The 8,831-nt window shown below is 33.9% G+C and overlaps 1 long non-coding RNA gene across 1 annotated transcript in view; it reads right to left on the bottom strand.

The window, feature by feature from the left end:
* Nucleotides 1–5,700, bottom strand: part of LOC116569934 — a 29,439-nt gene extending 23,739 nt beyond the window's left edge. The window contains exons 1-2 of the long non-coding RNA XR_004277253.1: nt 5,626–5,700; nt 184–290 (exon numbers count right to left, since the gene is read on the bottom strand). This is a non-coding gene — a long non-coding RNA (uncharacterized LOC116569934). The remainder of the gene's footprint in view (nt 1–183; nt 291–5,625) is intronic.
* Nucleotides 5,701–8,831: the final 3,131 nt, after the last annotated feature.

The following is an 8,831-nucleotide window of genomic DNA, read 5'->3' on the forward strand; positions in this document are numbered from 1 at the left end:
TCCCCTAGCATAATGTTTAAAGTTCACACATGCTGTAGTATGATTTAATACTTTCTTCCTTCTTATTGTTGACTATGACACACAAGTTTTTGTATTTTATCATAGATCTGATTTATGATACAGATATTATCAATTCTGTTATGTTTTCCCAAAATACAGTAATGTTTTTGTTTCAGTAGATACCTGAATTGACTGGACTAAAAATGCAGACTATCATATCTCTGGTGGTCAGAGGCTCGGATCTCAGTTCAATTCTTTAAAACTCAATTGTAAGTTGCTTTCAATTTGTCCTGCACATATGCAGGTAAGAGGTTAGGAGACACTCATTCAAAAAGAGGTCAAAGTCTACCTGTAGTTTATTATATGCCTTTCTCACTATCCCACTGTAACTGAGCTATCTTCGGGACAAAGCCACAGGGACAGGAGCAATGTACTCTAGGACTGTTACTTGCTCCGTTATGGTCCCCTTCCATAATTTGCTATGGGGTTTCCCCGCACCCTCCACAGCCTAGGGAGTTGCTTATAATGATTATGATTATTTTGTATTTTATACAGCATTCATAGCTGTTATTTTTTAGGAGAATCCGTCTGTAAGCATATTAAGAGCAGGAATGGGGAATACACTTTATAACATAAAACAATTGCGGGGCAACAATCTTTTAAGTTTTGATGAGAGGATTGTTGTAAAAATAAAACCAAGCAAAAGAGAAACAAGCAAAAAGAAAAAGAAACCACAAACAGAATGCAGATTAAGCTCTCTAATTTTGTATGGAGATAAAGTTGGTCAAAAAATTTTTTTTTAAATATTTGGAACCTAGCATATTTAAAGTGAGGACAATAACAACAACAATGAATATTAGTCAGCCATAATCTTTCTGGCTCTCCTGTCAGTTCATTGTAACCAGGAGCTTTTTTATTTGTGCTTATATGATGCCCACTGAGAGCATGGTTGAGGGATAATACTAATACATGGTTTATGTTCCTGGAAAATTTTTGTTTATGGTATTTTTTTTTAAAGATTTTAGTTATTTATTTGACAGACAGAGATCACAAGTAGGCAAAGAAGCAGAGAGAAGAAGAAGCAGGCTCCCTGCCGAGCAGAGAGTCTGATGTGGGGCTCGATTCCAGGACCCTGGGATCATGACCTGAGCCGAAGACAAAGGCTTTAACCCACTGAGTCATCCAGGTGCCCTGCTAATGGTATTCTTTAGGTATGGTACCCAGCCTGAGAAAAAGAAGCAGGAATGTTCAAGGTGATAGAGATTTGATTTTGGGACAATGTTGTTATTTTTGGTGGCCTCGTCAGAAGGGATGGACAGGTACAGAGGTCAGTCCCCTTCCTCACACGTCATCATTTTTCCATTTACTATTACTTCCTTTTCTTTCCTTCTGTCCCACTTCCTTCATTTGAGGGGACTGGAGTTCTTATTTGGGGGGAAATTTCCTTTTCTGGTGGGAATGACCAGTAGTTGAAGAATTCTAAGCCCTGGATGTTAAGATCCAGAGTGTTTGTAAGAAAAACATGATTCTAATTGTTATGATTAGATATTTCAGGGATAGCTGATTGAATTAATGGTAGTTATGGATATTGGACTAACAAGGCAAGAGAGAAACTGTAAATTTAACTGTATCAATAATTACTAAAGCTTCTTATAAGTTGTATAATTTATTCAGTATACTAATAATTATGCATATTACTAAATATATTAGGCAAACTTTACATTTAAAAATTGTAATAGCAAATTCTGGGTGGGTCAGTCAGTTAAGCGACGGACTCTTGATTTCAGCTCAGGTCATGACCTCAGGGTCAGAGAGGGAGCCCCACGTAGGGCTCCACACTGGGTATGGAGCCTACTTAACATTCTCTATCTCTCTCGCCCTCTCCACCCCCTCTAAAAAAATTATAATAGTAAATTCTATCACCCTATTGTTAATTTTTAGATTTTTTGGTTCTTGTGGAATGGCTGCTAGTTATTAGTAGTAATGATGGGATATTGTTATCTTTAACATCTATTATTAATACCCATCTCTACATTCAGCTCAGCTTTTGTCATTCCTCTTTAAAAGGGTTCATTTAAATACTCAAATGGAACGACTCACTTGGATAATTTATCATGGTTCTTCAGTGCTAGCCTCTCACAGTCTTGTCTTTTCTTTTCTTTTTCAGCATCTGCTGATAGTAAATTTCTGACTGGGTGACTGGACTTTGCACTCATAGCTTTGTTTCTGGTATAAGTATCCTTTGGTTCTTATTTGTCTAACGGGACTGTTCGATCTGCTGCATTAATCCAGCCTGATTTTTGATACATTCTTTGTTTCTAACTTCCCTTCTTGCTTCTGATTCTAAGAACTTTTCCCCTCCAGAAATTAAATTTTCCTTCATTCCTCAAGGATTTCTCAACTTTTCTTTTCCCAAAAGCTTACTCTGCAGTCACCACGGATAAAATGAACTACATTGATTAAGTGCCTACTATGCGCCCAGTAGTGAGATAAATGACATATTCATAAAAATGAAAAGTTTACAGTATTCTGCTGCCTCCCTCAGCACGACAGACTCCCTCATTCTAATGAGCTATGTGTTTGGTAACAGATTTCATCATTTCACTAGTTGCCAAGTGTCTACCTACCAACAAACCAGTTTTTCTTTACTATATGCTAGCAATAATTGTCTTCAGTGTCAATCACTCTATCCTGAATCACTAAATACATGGTATTGTTATTACTATAATTATTGCTATTATTGCTATTGTATGTCATTTCTGAATGCAGAGGGGAATTCTGAAGAAGGAATATTTTGAAAAGGATGGTACTGACACTTTCACTAAAAGGAAATGAATTATGCTAAACGTGAGTCAGAAATTTCGAGTCACTAAAAAGGAACAAATTGAATGTGTCTTGTTAGAATTTTTCTTGCTAGTAATTATAGTATCATTCCTTTTCCTAGCTGTCTCAGAATCAATAAGACGAACCTGTTAGAACCCCTTGGCTATACAGTCCTTTCTCTGTTGCTAGCCAGGTAAATTGAAGAGATCAGGGTAACTGGCAGGTAGCCATGCACAAACCAGACCCTGGACCCTTACATTTTCACAGTCCACTCAGAGCTAAAATACCTGAAGAAAACTCATTGAGGTTTAATATTTTGCCATTAGACAAGATGCACACTCTCTAGGAACACAATCTTCATTTAAGACCTTCATACTTGATAATATGTGAGCAAGCAAGAGGGAGAGAGGGAGAGGGAGAGAGAGAAACCGTATTAACTTCTAGGTGTTTTTAGGAACATTTATGGCTCACCCGGTACTAATTATAATATGATTTCAAATGTGTTAAGTTAACATTTCATGAAGTCCTTTTCATATGCCAGCCTTAGCAGGTCTTATTTTTGCTTCCTGCATATTTTCAGGCACTGAGATAAGTGGCTCATATTGCTTCTTTTCCTTTTATAACTTTTTAAATATGTGTGCACTCAAACATTATTTCTTAACTGGATCTGTACTGCTCCCCTTCACTCTTTAAGCTCAGATATTTTAATTGTACCATTTGCAATATATTCAAAATACAAACAGCATATGAAATGTGTCAGTCTTCACATTGAATTTATAAATAAGTCTGGTCACAGTCAAATAATTTCACACATTGCCCAGCATAAACGTCAATTTAAAATATGAGGCTCATAAATAAAATGAAAACTGTTACCCAGTGGATCTAAAAACAGTTATTATGTCAGAGTTAATCTTTGCACCAGCTCATGGTCTTCCTACACACTGCATTAAATGTGAACCCCTAAATACCAAGGGTCCTGCATAATGAATCTTACTACGGTAAATGATTTGCACATTTAAATAGGGACAACATCATCATCTACCTGAATGGAATTTAACCTTGTGTAAAAGAAGATAATTGTATATTTGTAAAGGATGTCAAAATAACGTGAGATGATGCATTTTTCATTGAAAAATAAGTCAGGCTGTCACGAAGTCTTCTAGAGTGCCTGAGAAATACCATGAAAGCATACCCACAGTCTACTGAGTCTTCCCTGCAGCATTACCATAGCCTACTGATTCTTTTCAAAGAGTGGGAAGTAGTTCTGGCAGGTCCTAGACTTCGAACCACAGCAGTAACACCTGACCATTCATTGTACAAATTATAGAAAACACAAGCGGAAAACAAGACTATACCAATGAACCTTCAGTTTACAAAGGGTCTGCAGGGTAAGTACATATTTTAAAGAAGAGAACACTATTCTACATTCTCACAGAAGAAACAAAGATAAATAATTTCACTTCTACAATGAAGTTTACATTACTTATGCAGAAACAAATAGAATAATGTTTAGATATGCTGGTGAGGACTTGCCTGCATTCCAACACTCACTGGCTCTGCATGATGATTGTCCATATTAATTCTTTTTTTTATCAAAAATCTTTTATTTTTGTTGATCACTTTTGTTTATGTTTATAATGAGAATTTGTATTTGTAAATTATACTAACAGTGAATTTTACACCTGCAATTATCCCAATGCTCTCTGCAAAAAGTCTATTTTTTTTAACTGTTTGGAAGTGTACAGGCTCTCTTTCAAATTTTTGAACAATTATAGCTTGATTATTTGCAACAATATTTGTTTTGCTGATTCCCAAAGCCACTCTGATTTTAGCAGCCATGAAAATAATGTTTTGTTGTTATTTTTTAGTGGTGGCAATTTCTTCTCTTCTACTTAGATATTTAAATACTGCTTTCTTGAATTGTAGAATTTCACCAAATTTTTCCCTAAATGCCATAAATTATTAATTTTGCAAAGAAAATTATATTTTTCCCAAAATATCTAATTATGGCTCTTTCTTTAAGTTCTGATTACTTCTGTGCCTCAATATTCTTATCTGAGAAAAGTGACACAGCACTTATCTCACGGGTTGTTTTATGAGCTAATGTATATAAAGAATTTAGAATGGTAAGTCATTTAACTGTTTTTTTTTTCAACTTTTTTTTGACTTTCTTTTTTTTTTTTTAGCAATTTACCCTAATGCATAATAACTGTCAATGTTCTCTCCTAAGTGTTTGTCATCTTCTGTCATTTATTGAGATTTCCATGAACGAGATACTTAGACATGGGCAGAGAACGCTTAGCCAATGTTTCTACTGATGATCATATTTATTCCATAAGTGAACGATTTCTATTTCTTGTTATTTTAAGGTAACAAGTGTTCTTTTTCCTTTCCCAGAGAATAGATGGTAGTTTTCCCCTAAACTCTTCCTTTCCACAACTGTTACTAAAAAGATGCCATTTGTTTTTCTGCTGTCTTTGCATTTTTATAATGCTCAACTTGATGACTGTTAGATTTTGTTTCTTCGGCTCACTTAAGCTTGCTTGGTAAATAGGCTTTCAGGGGCATGGCTCCATAATCCTGTTTATGGTGAGACTTCATGACAGTATAAGTTCTCTGTGCTAATGTTGGGTGGAAGGGTTAAGGCTATTGGAGGTATTTTTTAAGTACATGTTAAGGTTAATTCTATAGTTAATGGCAAAGTTAGAAGGCAGGAGGAGAGTCACAATGATCCAGCCTGAAAATAATGACCTAAAGCTCAAATCCATTCAGCCAGGCATGGGTCATCTATAGCATTTTTACCTGGAGTTGGGATTGAAGACTATGACAGGTGATCCAGAGCTTTTAGTCCCTTGGATTTCAGACACTTGATTTTCAACAGAACTTTCTTCTCATATTTATGATGAAAGCAGAATGTTCTAGAATCACTGCAGTTGGACTCATATGGACTGTGAGGGTAATACTCAAGTGATTCTATACCTTCAATTCTAAAAATGAGAGAGTTTCTTAGAGCAATCATTCTCAAATTCTAGACCTTGAAACTCTGGCTTCGGAGTTATCTAAGGCATTACTTCCACTGAATCAGAATGTTCTGGAATTAGCTAAAAAGCCTTTTGAAATTACCCTAAGTAATTCTATTGCACAGTGAAATCTGAGAAAGAAAAATATCCTTTAAGAACATGGAATAAACTCAATTATTTTTTTCTCTGGAGATATTACAAAATTTTTTTCAAATGTTTATGAGATCTACAATAAATAATTATATAAATTCTTACTCTTCCATTTTCTGGTTAATCTCTACAGGAAAATCTTATAGTAAAATATTGTGAAGTATGATAACATAGTGTTCGGTACTTAAAATGGAGTCTTATCATTTGCCAATAATAATTGTTTATAGAAATAAACAAAATTCTCTGGCCTTACTTGCAAGAATTCACTTCTCTTAATGCTTCATTCTGTTGGCCAGGTAGACAAGAGAAAATCAGGAGAATTAAGAGTTGATAGATTTTTTTCCCGTTCATTTATCACTCAAACAATGAAAAGCAATTAAGATCTTCAGTTTAAAAACTGACCTATGAGATCTTTTTTTTTTAAATTTTTTATTCACATTCAATTTACTTAACATATAGTGTATTATTAGTTTCAGGGGTAGAATTTAGTGATTCATCAGTTGCATATAACACCCAGTGCTCAGTTACATCAAGTGCCCTCCTTAATACCCATGACCCCTCCCTCCTACCTCCCCTCCAATGATCCTGTTTGTTTCCTATAGTTAACAGTGTCTTATGATTTGTCTCCCTCTCGGTTTTTTATCTTATTTTATTTTTCCTTCCCTTCCCCTATGTTCATCTGTTTTGTTTCTTAAATTCCACATATGAGTGAAATCATAGCATCTTTGAGTAGATTCTTTTATGTGTAGAAATACAATTACACTGTATATTAAAACATCTTTGTTTTAAAGTGTCTTTCTCTTATAAATCATGTGAATATAAAACTATTATAGAGTGTTTTCCACATTTCTTTTTGTTGTTGTTGTTCTATTTTTTGTTTATCTGTTTTCCACATTTCAGAAGGCAGGTATGTAGTGTTGACCCTTGAACAACATGGGTTTGAAGAGCATGGGTTTACTTAAATGTGGATTTTTTAAATATATAAATACAGTATGGTAAATGTATTTTTCTCTTCCTTATGATTTACTTAATAATAACTTCTTTTCTTTAGCTTAATGTATTGTAAAATTGCAATGTACAAAACATATAATGTACAAAATGTGTATTAACTGTTTATGTTACCAATAAGGCTTCCAGTCAACAGTAGGCTATTAGTAGTTTTGGGGGAATCCAAAGCTTTTTGTGGATTTTGATTGCACAGAGCAGCTGGTTCCCCCAACGCTATGTTAGTGACCTTCAAGGGTCAACTGTATTTCTGTAGCCATTGTGTTCAGTAACAATCTCATTGGAAACCATGGGCTTGTTTTAGCACCCTGATTCTAGAAGACATACATACATTATATGTTATAAAATAATATGAGAATAATTTATAATATTCATAAATGACATAATATAAGAAAATGAAAACAAAATTAGATATCTTTTGTTCCTGAATTTAGGTTTTGATTAAAGAATAGAAATTTGATAAATCCAGTAATGAATAAAGGCTTTATATGGAGGTTTATATGATTTTTAATACAAATTTTAAACTTGTTCAATAATACTGTATTATATTAGAAAGAGTCCTATGTTAGAAGTCAGAAAACGTGAGTCCTTGTCTTGTTCTATCACTCAGGCAAAAGACACCAGACAAGTCACTTTAAATTTTCAAGTATAAAATTAAGAAACTTTTAACTAAGAAACTTAAATTTTCAAGTATGAAATTAAGAAAACATTTTTTTTTAAATCTTTAAGATATAGTCTTGACTTCTAAGGCTCAAGTCAATTTTCTTTTTCAATCCAGTTTAAACGTAAGAAGTCTTTGATTCTAATTCTCATTTCCAATTGAGAGAGACAGGGTAACTATTTTAGCATAGTGAGAAAATACACATTCTATGACAACAAAGAACTGTTAAATTGTTAAAGGAAACTAATAACAGATATTATACTCTATTAAGATTATTCATTTAAATCTTTTAAAACATTTATTTTTTTCCTACCACATGTTTATATATCTGTCTAATGTCTTAAATTGAAAAAGTAAATCAAATAATAATTTTCTTGCTGCATTAGGTCTAGGTCATGATGCTGAACATTTATTTATTTATTTATTAACATATAATGTATTATTTGTTTCTGGGGTACAGGCCTGTGAATCATCAGTCTTATACAATTCACAGCACTCACCATAGCACATACTCTCCCCAATGTCCATAACTCAGCCACACCATCCCTCAGTTTGTTTTCTGAGATTAAGAATTTCTTATGGTTTGTCTTCCTCCCTGTCCCATTTTGTTTCATTTTTTCCCTCCCTGCCCCCATGACGTCGCACCCTGCCTCTCAAATTCCTCATATTGGAGAGATCATATGATAATGTCTTTCTCTGATTGACTTATTCCACTTAGCACAATACTGTCTAGTTCTATCCACGTTGTTGCAAATGGCAAGAGTTCGGGTTTTTGGTGGCTGCATAGTATTCCATTGTGTGTGTGTGTATATATATATATATATACCACATCTTCCTAGATGTCCAGCAACAGATGAATGGATAAAGAAGAAGTGGGAATTTATTTTTATATAATACAGAGCTGTTTTCACTGCTTTGTAAATGAAATCTTCCCCAAAAGTGTACAATTAAATATTTCAAATATTCACAAAGTGAAAGAATTGTACAATATTCATATACCTACTCCCTAGGTATACAATTAATTTTTGCAGTATTTATTTTGTTAAAAAGCTCTCCATTTATAGATCTCTCAATTCATCCCTCTGTCAATATTTGTCATGTAGTTTTGATGAATACGTTTAAGTAAAACATAGTCTTTGATGGGGTTTAGGGCATGCTATCCTCAAACATGG

Source organism: Mustela erminea, chromosome 12 (genome assembly GCF_009829155.1).
Source record: "Mustela erminea isolate mMusErm1 chromosome 12, mMusErm1.Pri, whole genome shotgun sequence".
Taxonomy (NCBI): Eukaryota; Metazoa; Chordata; class Mammalia; order Carnivora; family Mustelidae; genus Mustela; species Mustela erminea.